This window comes from Telopea speciosissima, chromosome 10 (assembly GCF_018873765.1).
Source record: "Telopea speciosissima isolate NSW1024214 ecotype Mountain lineage chromosome 10, Tspe_v1, whole genome shotgun sequence".
In the NCBI taxonomy this organism is placed as follows: Eukaryota; Viridiplantae; Streptophyta; class Magnoliopsida; order Proteales; family Proteaceae; genus Telopea; species Telopea speciosissima.
In genome coordinates this window covers 33,563,725-33,571,370 of record NC_057925.1, presented here as the reverse complement: position 1 = coordinate 33,571,370, position 7,646 = coordinate 33,563,725, and positions in this window count along the sequence as shown.

Here is a 7,646-nt window from a genome sequence, read left to right as displayed (position 1 = left end):
CCTTGTATCTCTGGATGATACACTGGGAGTTTGACCCGAAAGCCCAGTGCAAGACCCAAAGAATTGTAAATGATACTTATATATTCAGAGTTGAGTCCAACTAAACCTATACCAACCCTAGGACACTAATATAATTTTGAACTTTGTTTGACACACTTTAATGATCTGGTTAATTTAGGTTTTGACCCCGAGCTGAAGGTGCAGTGTTAGATACCAGCCGGGACCGAGGTAACTGCCGAGCAAGCGGGACTAGTACAAGGTGGTGGAATAACACCATGTGTATAAATGTAGCATGACCAACGAGTCATGACAAATACAACAATATTATTTACTGTGCTCATTTATTTCAATTGTATTTTATTTTGTTAAATACTGAATTCTTGACTGATGAACAATGAGAATGGACAATGATGCTTGTATATGAAACTGCTAGATTAGATGCCATAGCCGGCTTGGAAATGAGGCCTGTGGTAGCCCATAGAATGGGATGCGGTTGACACCACCCGACTCATACTATGCCATATAGAATGCATTGGGCTAGAGTATCATCACCAGTGCTACGAACCCTTGCCAACAGGGGTTACGGTGTTGGATGTCTGTGGGAGTATCTATATGAAAGAGAAAAAGGAAAAGAGAAAAAAGAAAAAATTGTATTGCACCGAAAAGGTGATTATGTGGCTGAATGCCAGAAAATGGAAAATGTTATACTGAAATGTTGATGGGTGCCTCACAGACTAATCCCAGAGGGCTGGTTGGGCTAACCATAGAGAGCATACTGGAGCGGACCGGTCCTCTCTGATAACTTAATGGGTGTATCGCGGGAAGGGGTTAGAAGCCCGCACCAGGGATACATGTATTGGGGATTATAGTAACACTTTTACCTACCTTAGTTGTGATGTTAGGTGGCTAATAAATAAAATGAACTGCATTGCATGTAGGACTCATTTGGTTGTGCTTGCATGTGCATGCATGGTTATGTTTCATTCACGGGCTCGGTGGAGCTCACACTCTTGTATATGTCTTCTGTTAGATGATCTTGCAAGTGGATGTTTCGGTAGTAGGGAGGCTCATCTCGCGGAGGTGGGCCATGATTATTATGACTGTGTTGGTGTGGACCCGGATGGAGGTCATACCTCTAGTGCGGGTGTTTTCTGTGATAGTTGACGAGGACCCGTGATGGGCGGGCAACTGACTTTTCTTCTGACCTTGGGATTCTTTTGTTGTAGATAGGAATCTACTAACCAATCCCCTTTTGTATAGCTTTATTCGGGGCTCGGGTTGCCTTGCCCCTTTTGTTATTTTGTAAAGCTTCGATTGAAAGAGTTGGGACTGCCAAGTTATGTTGAGAGAGAGTATGAACTAAAACAATGTTGTAAATATTTGTTTAAATGTTTAATGTAAATATTAGCTTCCATAGCACTCTGAGTTCTATCTTATTCATTATTATGGATGTGTGTGTTTGTGAATGGTATTAATAGCTTCTGAATCCTTGGGGTTTGGCGGATTGCTATTATGCAATTCAGGTCACCTACCTAATCCTCCTAGGGGGTGGTTTGGGGTGTGACAGAGCTTGGTATCAGAGCAAGAAGCTCTTTCTGCATTCACAAACTGTGGAATAGGATAACAAATTATAAGAAGCTAAATAAATAGAAGAATTAAACAAACATGAGATAAATTGTAGATAATAAACCATGAGGACTGACATAGCACTAGTAAACAAGATTCCATAAAACTCCAAAATTTGGCAGAGGCCATTACATTTTGCTTTAAGTTGGAAGTACTACTTCCAGTTACAACCTAGTAGGAAAAGAGAAGGGACTGAAAATAGAAAACTACATAAAACACGGTACGAAAAAAAAGAGAAATATATAAAGTAGAGCTGATATGTAAGACATAGATTCCTAAAATAAAAAGCTCCGGATCTGGAGGAACTACTCCTGTGGTGGATCACCGCTTTGTGGAGGCTGAGCCTGTCACGAGTTAACCTGGTAGTAAGAGTCCTAGAAGTCTAGACGATGCTCGATAGAACCTACTCTCCCCTCTAGGGAATTGAAACCTTAGTCCATCCTCGAAGACATCTGGGCAAGTTGGGTATGTAAACCTCTAAACTGTGCCATCATGTCCACCCAACCGTAAGTCTCTGATGCCTTAGGTGGTACCTGTGAACCAGAAGCCCCCATAGGATCATAAGTAGGGAGATCTCCGAACTGTGTGCCTAGATCCATTGGATCGCCCTCTTGCTCACCACCACCAACTCCAACTCCCTCAGCCACCTCATGTCTCTCCTCCATCTCGTCCTCCTCAAACTCCGAGTCACTCTCAGGTTCCCCTAGCATCTTCATCTTCTTGATGGAGGTCTTACTAATAGGCTTCAACCTATCACCTCCCTCATACTCTCCACTAAGAGAAACCCCAAAATGCATGAAGACTTGGGTAAGGAATCTCCCATATGGCAGGTTCCCATCAGTAGGGTTCTGGGCATGATAGAGCATAACTTACATAAGAAAATAAGGAAGGTTGATCACCGGACCTCCCTTGCTTGCCCTCCTCAAACAGTATGTGAAGTATGCCCGTAGCATGGAAATGCTGCCCCGATTCCCACCTTTGGGATAGATGTTTATAGGAGATGCACCTACTCAAAATCCTCGTTGTAGGCTTATAGTCCCCCTCAGATTTTGGAGTCCTTTTGACTCCTATAAGAGCCTTGAACAAGATCCTCCTGGTGTCCAGCGAGAACTGATTAGAGATGTCAACTCTGGGCTTGTAGTAACACCTGTCACTACTGTCTGTTATCCCCAAAATCTTTGCCAAGATGGTTGGAGTGAACTTCATGTCCACCCCTTTCACTCTGCTCTCAAGTCCGAAGCCTTGTACCCTAGAAGCCGGTATAAGATTGCAATAAAAATACCGAACCAGATTTGGGTAGCAAGGTAATGAAGGAGATAGTATTGGTGCCCAACCTAGGGCATTGAACTTCGCAAAAAGCCCGAACTGGTGGAAGTCTTCCACTTGCACCACCCTTCCATTCACTATGTTTTTGGAAGAGAACCTCTCCCAATCACGAGCATGCTCATATCATGAGAACCAGTACTGATCAAACTCATACTATTCGGATGAAGAATCATCTTCGGAAGATGGAGATGGCACGGCCGATGGTGATGGCAATGATGGATCCGACCGTAAGCGCTTGCGGGTCACCGCTTTCCTTGCCATGCTATGCTTCCCACTTGTAGATATGGCTGCCATATAGCAAAGATTGAAATTAGGTTATACAAACTGAAATAAAAAAAAAAGGGGGAAAGAAGAAAAATAGAACTGGAGAGAGAAGGGAAAATGGATTAGAACTCACCTAGGGCTGGCTTAGGTGTGTGGTAGAAGCGATGGAATGCTTGGGAATGGTGGGGGAATGGTCAATAAACTCCCTTGGACATAGCTTTGCGGGTCTAGGGCTCTCAAAAATGGGAGAAAGAATGAAGAAAATGGGTTTCAGACTAAATAAAAAGCAAGCCTCAATTCTCTGGGCGATGCACTGGGCGATTGAGCCAAATGCCCAATGAAACGCCCAGAGAATGGAAAATAGCAGAAAATTGAGTTTTTAATGGATGGGCCTATAATACCTTGCATCAAAAGGGTATTATGGACTCTCCAAAGCACTTGATTGGTCAATATGGATAAACTCAAAAAAAATAAAAAAATAATAATTATATATATTTGATAAAAAAATTAATAAATAAATAAATAGATAATAACAATCGATATATGAAATAAATATGCTAATGCAATGCAAAAAAAAAAATTTTTTTTTTGGAAAACCTACTACGGGTGTAGTTACTATTACATAAATAATGTATATAATCATGGATGTATAAACTTGTATGTGAGTGATGTATGTGGAAACTTAAACATAGATAAATAGGAATGTGTAGCTAGGAGCATCTATGATATTACAAGAACTTAGACTCCACCAATGATACCTCACCTGCATAAAGGACATACCTTGTCAGTAGTTTAGCCTGGTTTGTTGTTAAACTCGGTAGATCATAGGGTGGTATACATAGTCTATTCACTACACATGCCTGTACCTGAATGGTGTACTGTTGTTTTGTGTACATCCTCGAGCAATTCCATTTAAGATTCCTAATCATGTTGCTTAAGTTCATGTAGTGTTAAGTATATTTATTGAGTTAAGACAACCATAGGAACCTAATGAGAAAAATTTTTCTATGACAGGATTTGCTCTGTTGTTCGGGCTTGGAAGATCCCAGCAACATGCTCTACATTAGGTGGTTAAGAAAGAGATTGGCTTGGATCCAAAGGATTCAGTCCCGAGCAGAGAAGCAATTAGTTGCCTACCTGGCACTTGCTGATACTAGTAGCGCGGAGGACCGTGTCATTTATCTTGCTTTAGCAAACAAAGTTAGGAGTGACCTAGGGTACCTACACATTCAAGCCTTTATAACAAGAAAGAGATTGGAGCGACTCGCTTGCTAGGTACAGGTCTAGACCAAACAGTTGCCTTCTATTATAAACCCTTATTCTGTCATCTTACATGAAACACCATGTCAAAAAACTCATCCAATACATGAAATTATTAACAACGACAACCTAGTAGGAAGTATCCTTGGTAATTATTATTTTTTGCTATAATACTAGTGATATTACACTAAAAATATAGAAATGATAGCCTACATGTGATAGCTAAACTGTAAATTTTACCTCGCTAAGGGGTGTGGAAATATTAAACACCGAGTTTCTTTCAGAAATCAATCATGGTCAACACCAGATCCAACCGGGGAGGTCGTCGTGGAAGAGGCCCTTGATTTGTTCTAGAAGTTGAGCTACTGGATAGAGCCGAAGCTCAGAACTTTGAAGTATCGGTTACTTCACCGAGGGTACCCCAAGTCATCCCAAATCTGGTATCAATGGCTGCCTCAGCTGCTGCAGCTGCACCCCAGCCAAGTATGGAAGCTGGAGAAGTGAACACCATCATGACTACCATGATGCTGACCATGTAGCAACAACAGGAGTTGTTAGGTCAGATGTCTACACACTTCGCGGTCATGATGCAACAGCGAGCAGTGCCACCACCACAGCCCAACCAACCCCTACAATTTCCACCACCTGTGCCTCAACACACGGTGGAAAGCTCCACAGCTAAAGTGATGGAGAGATTCAAGAAGCTCCAGCCACCTGCGTTCTCTAAACTAAATTCTGAGGCAATGCAACTGGAAAGGTGGATTAGCACCTTAGAGAAATCATTCGCTGTACTCGAATGTACAGATGCGTAGAAACTGATATGCGCTAGGTATCAATTGCAAAACCTGGAAGCAGTTCATCCCAATCCTACCTAGGAATAGTTTAAAGAAGTCTTCTTTAAGAATTATTTCCCTAAGAGTTTAGAGACAAGAAGGAAGCCAAGTTCTCTACTCTCGTGCAAGGATCAAAGACCGTGCTGGATTACCAGCAGCAGTTTGAAGATTTATTTCATTTTGCCCCAGAACATATGAAGGTGGAAGCCAGCAAAACAAAGAAGTTTGAAAAAGGACTTAAGCCAGAGATTGGGTCTATTCTGTCGGTCCTAGACATTCGTGACTACGCTCAAATGGTCGACAAAGCAAAGACTATGGAGGATTGACTGAAGGAGAAGGCTACAGCATCGCCTGAATTGGGAAAAAGGCCAAGCAACTATCAGAATTTTGGGTGGCCAAACAAGACTTTTCGAGGAGCTAGCTCGAGCCCCAGTTTGATACAATATCGACGGCAAGACATGGGCCAAACCCCTTTCCATCCCACTTACAGCTGGCCTGCTCAATCCACTACAAGCCAAGTGACAACTGCTACCCCGCCATACCGACCTGCAATAAGCCAAGCAAGCAAGGCCTCTTCCCTAGCTACACTACCCAATAGATGCTTTGTATGCCACAAAGTTGGACACATGGCTAGGGATTGTGCGCACCGCAGATACAATGCATACCCGTTGATCCAGTCCCCCGCTCGACCCTTTCAACTACGGGATAACCGAACGCGAGGAAAGGTGTTCGCACTGACCAACGAAGAGGCGGAGGCGAATCCAGAAGTAATGACAGCTAAGTCCACCTAACACTACTAAATAGTAGAGAACAAAACAATGGGTGTAGTGAAAATTAATTGCATCCTTATTTTATGTACTTTGACTATATTGTCTGCCCACGCACGAGTGTTATTCGACTTGGGTGCATCCCACTCTTTCGTTTCTAATGCTTTCGCGAATAGGATGACCATCCAACCAAGGGACATAGAGCATGATTTAGTAGTTAGCACACCAACTGGAAGTATCGTGAGCCTGAAGGAAGTTTACGACCCCTGCCTAGTGGAAATTTGTGGGAAGAACCTGACCGCCCAACTAATCCAATTTGACATGAAGGACTTTGACGTAATATTAGGCATGGATTGGCTATTCACCTATGGAGCAAACGTCATGTATGCAGAGAAGAAGAACACATTCAAGTTGAATGATGGCTAGATTTTCACCTACCAAAATGAACCGATGAAGAAGCCCAAGAGGATAACTTAGAGGAGTCGGATTCTGATTTTGGATCAGCTTCATATGAATCAGGTTCATGTGGAGTCGTAGTTGAGAAAAAAAACTGTTTGGTTACTCTGAGTCTGTCAGATGGAATCCTTCTGAATCCATCTATAAAACTGTTTGGTTACCCTGAGTCTATTAGTTGGATTCATCCTGAATCCATATGAAAAATTGTTTAGTTACCCTGAGTCTGTCAGTTGGATTCTACTTGAATTTTGTTTGAAAAACTATTTTAAATTTCTTTTGTTTTTGTGTGTATTTTATACAACATGTGCATATAAAAATATCGTTTGGTAAAACTAGTTCTTTCAAATTTGATGTTAATTATAATAATGCCATTTCCTTCTAAATTATATCAAAAAAATACTTGTAAAATCCTTTTCTCTCTTACCAACCTTAGCATAAATTTAAAATATCTCATTAACATAATCAAAGTAATATAAAAATATGTCAAATTTCAAAGATGACATTAAATTCGGGTTCTTGTGTGGATTAGTGTCATAACTGACTATACTATGAACAGTTGAATAAAAAGGGCCTTGGTGGATTTGAACCACCATCTCCAAGTGCTCTACCAATTTGAGCTAAAGACCCATCAAGTAAAGTTTGAAATTTAACCATGAGACCTTGTCACAAAGGATAACAATGCATTGCTCTTAATATAGCTCAATGTTTAATACAAGATGAAACCTCAAGGTCAAAACAGAATTTTTAAGAAAAATCAAGCAACATCAGCTACAAAAGCTAACAATTATTAGAAGTCTCACTTCGAAATTTCACTCAATATTCAATAAAACAAAACTAGTCATACACAATAACACATTGTTCAACATTCAAAGATGCTAACAAGTAACAAATGAGATCACACAAGTTTGTAATAATTCCAAAAAATCCCTACAAAAATCCTAATTAACCATCACATTGAATGTCTTTGGTAGTTCTGTGAGTACCAATCATTAGTTAGGTTGGGTTGGGCCGATCCAAGTTTGGACAGTAAAATAGTTCTACTAGGAAAATTAAATAGTTAGATGTTATGGAAAGGGTTATGTCTTGATATATGTATTGACCATCATAAAAACTT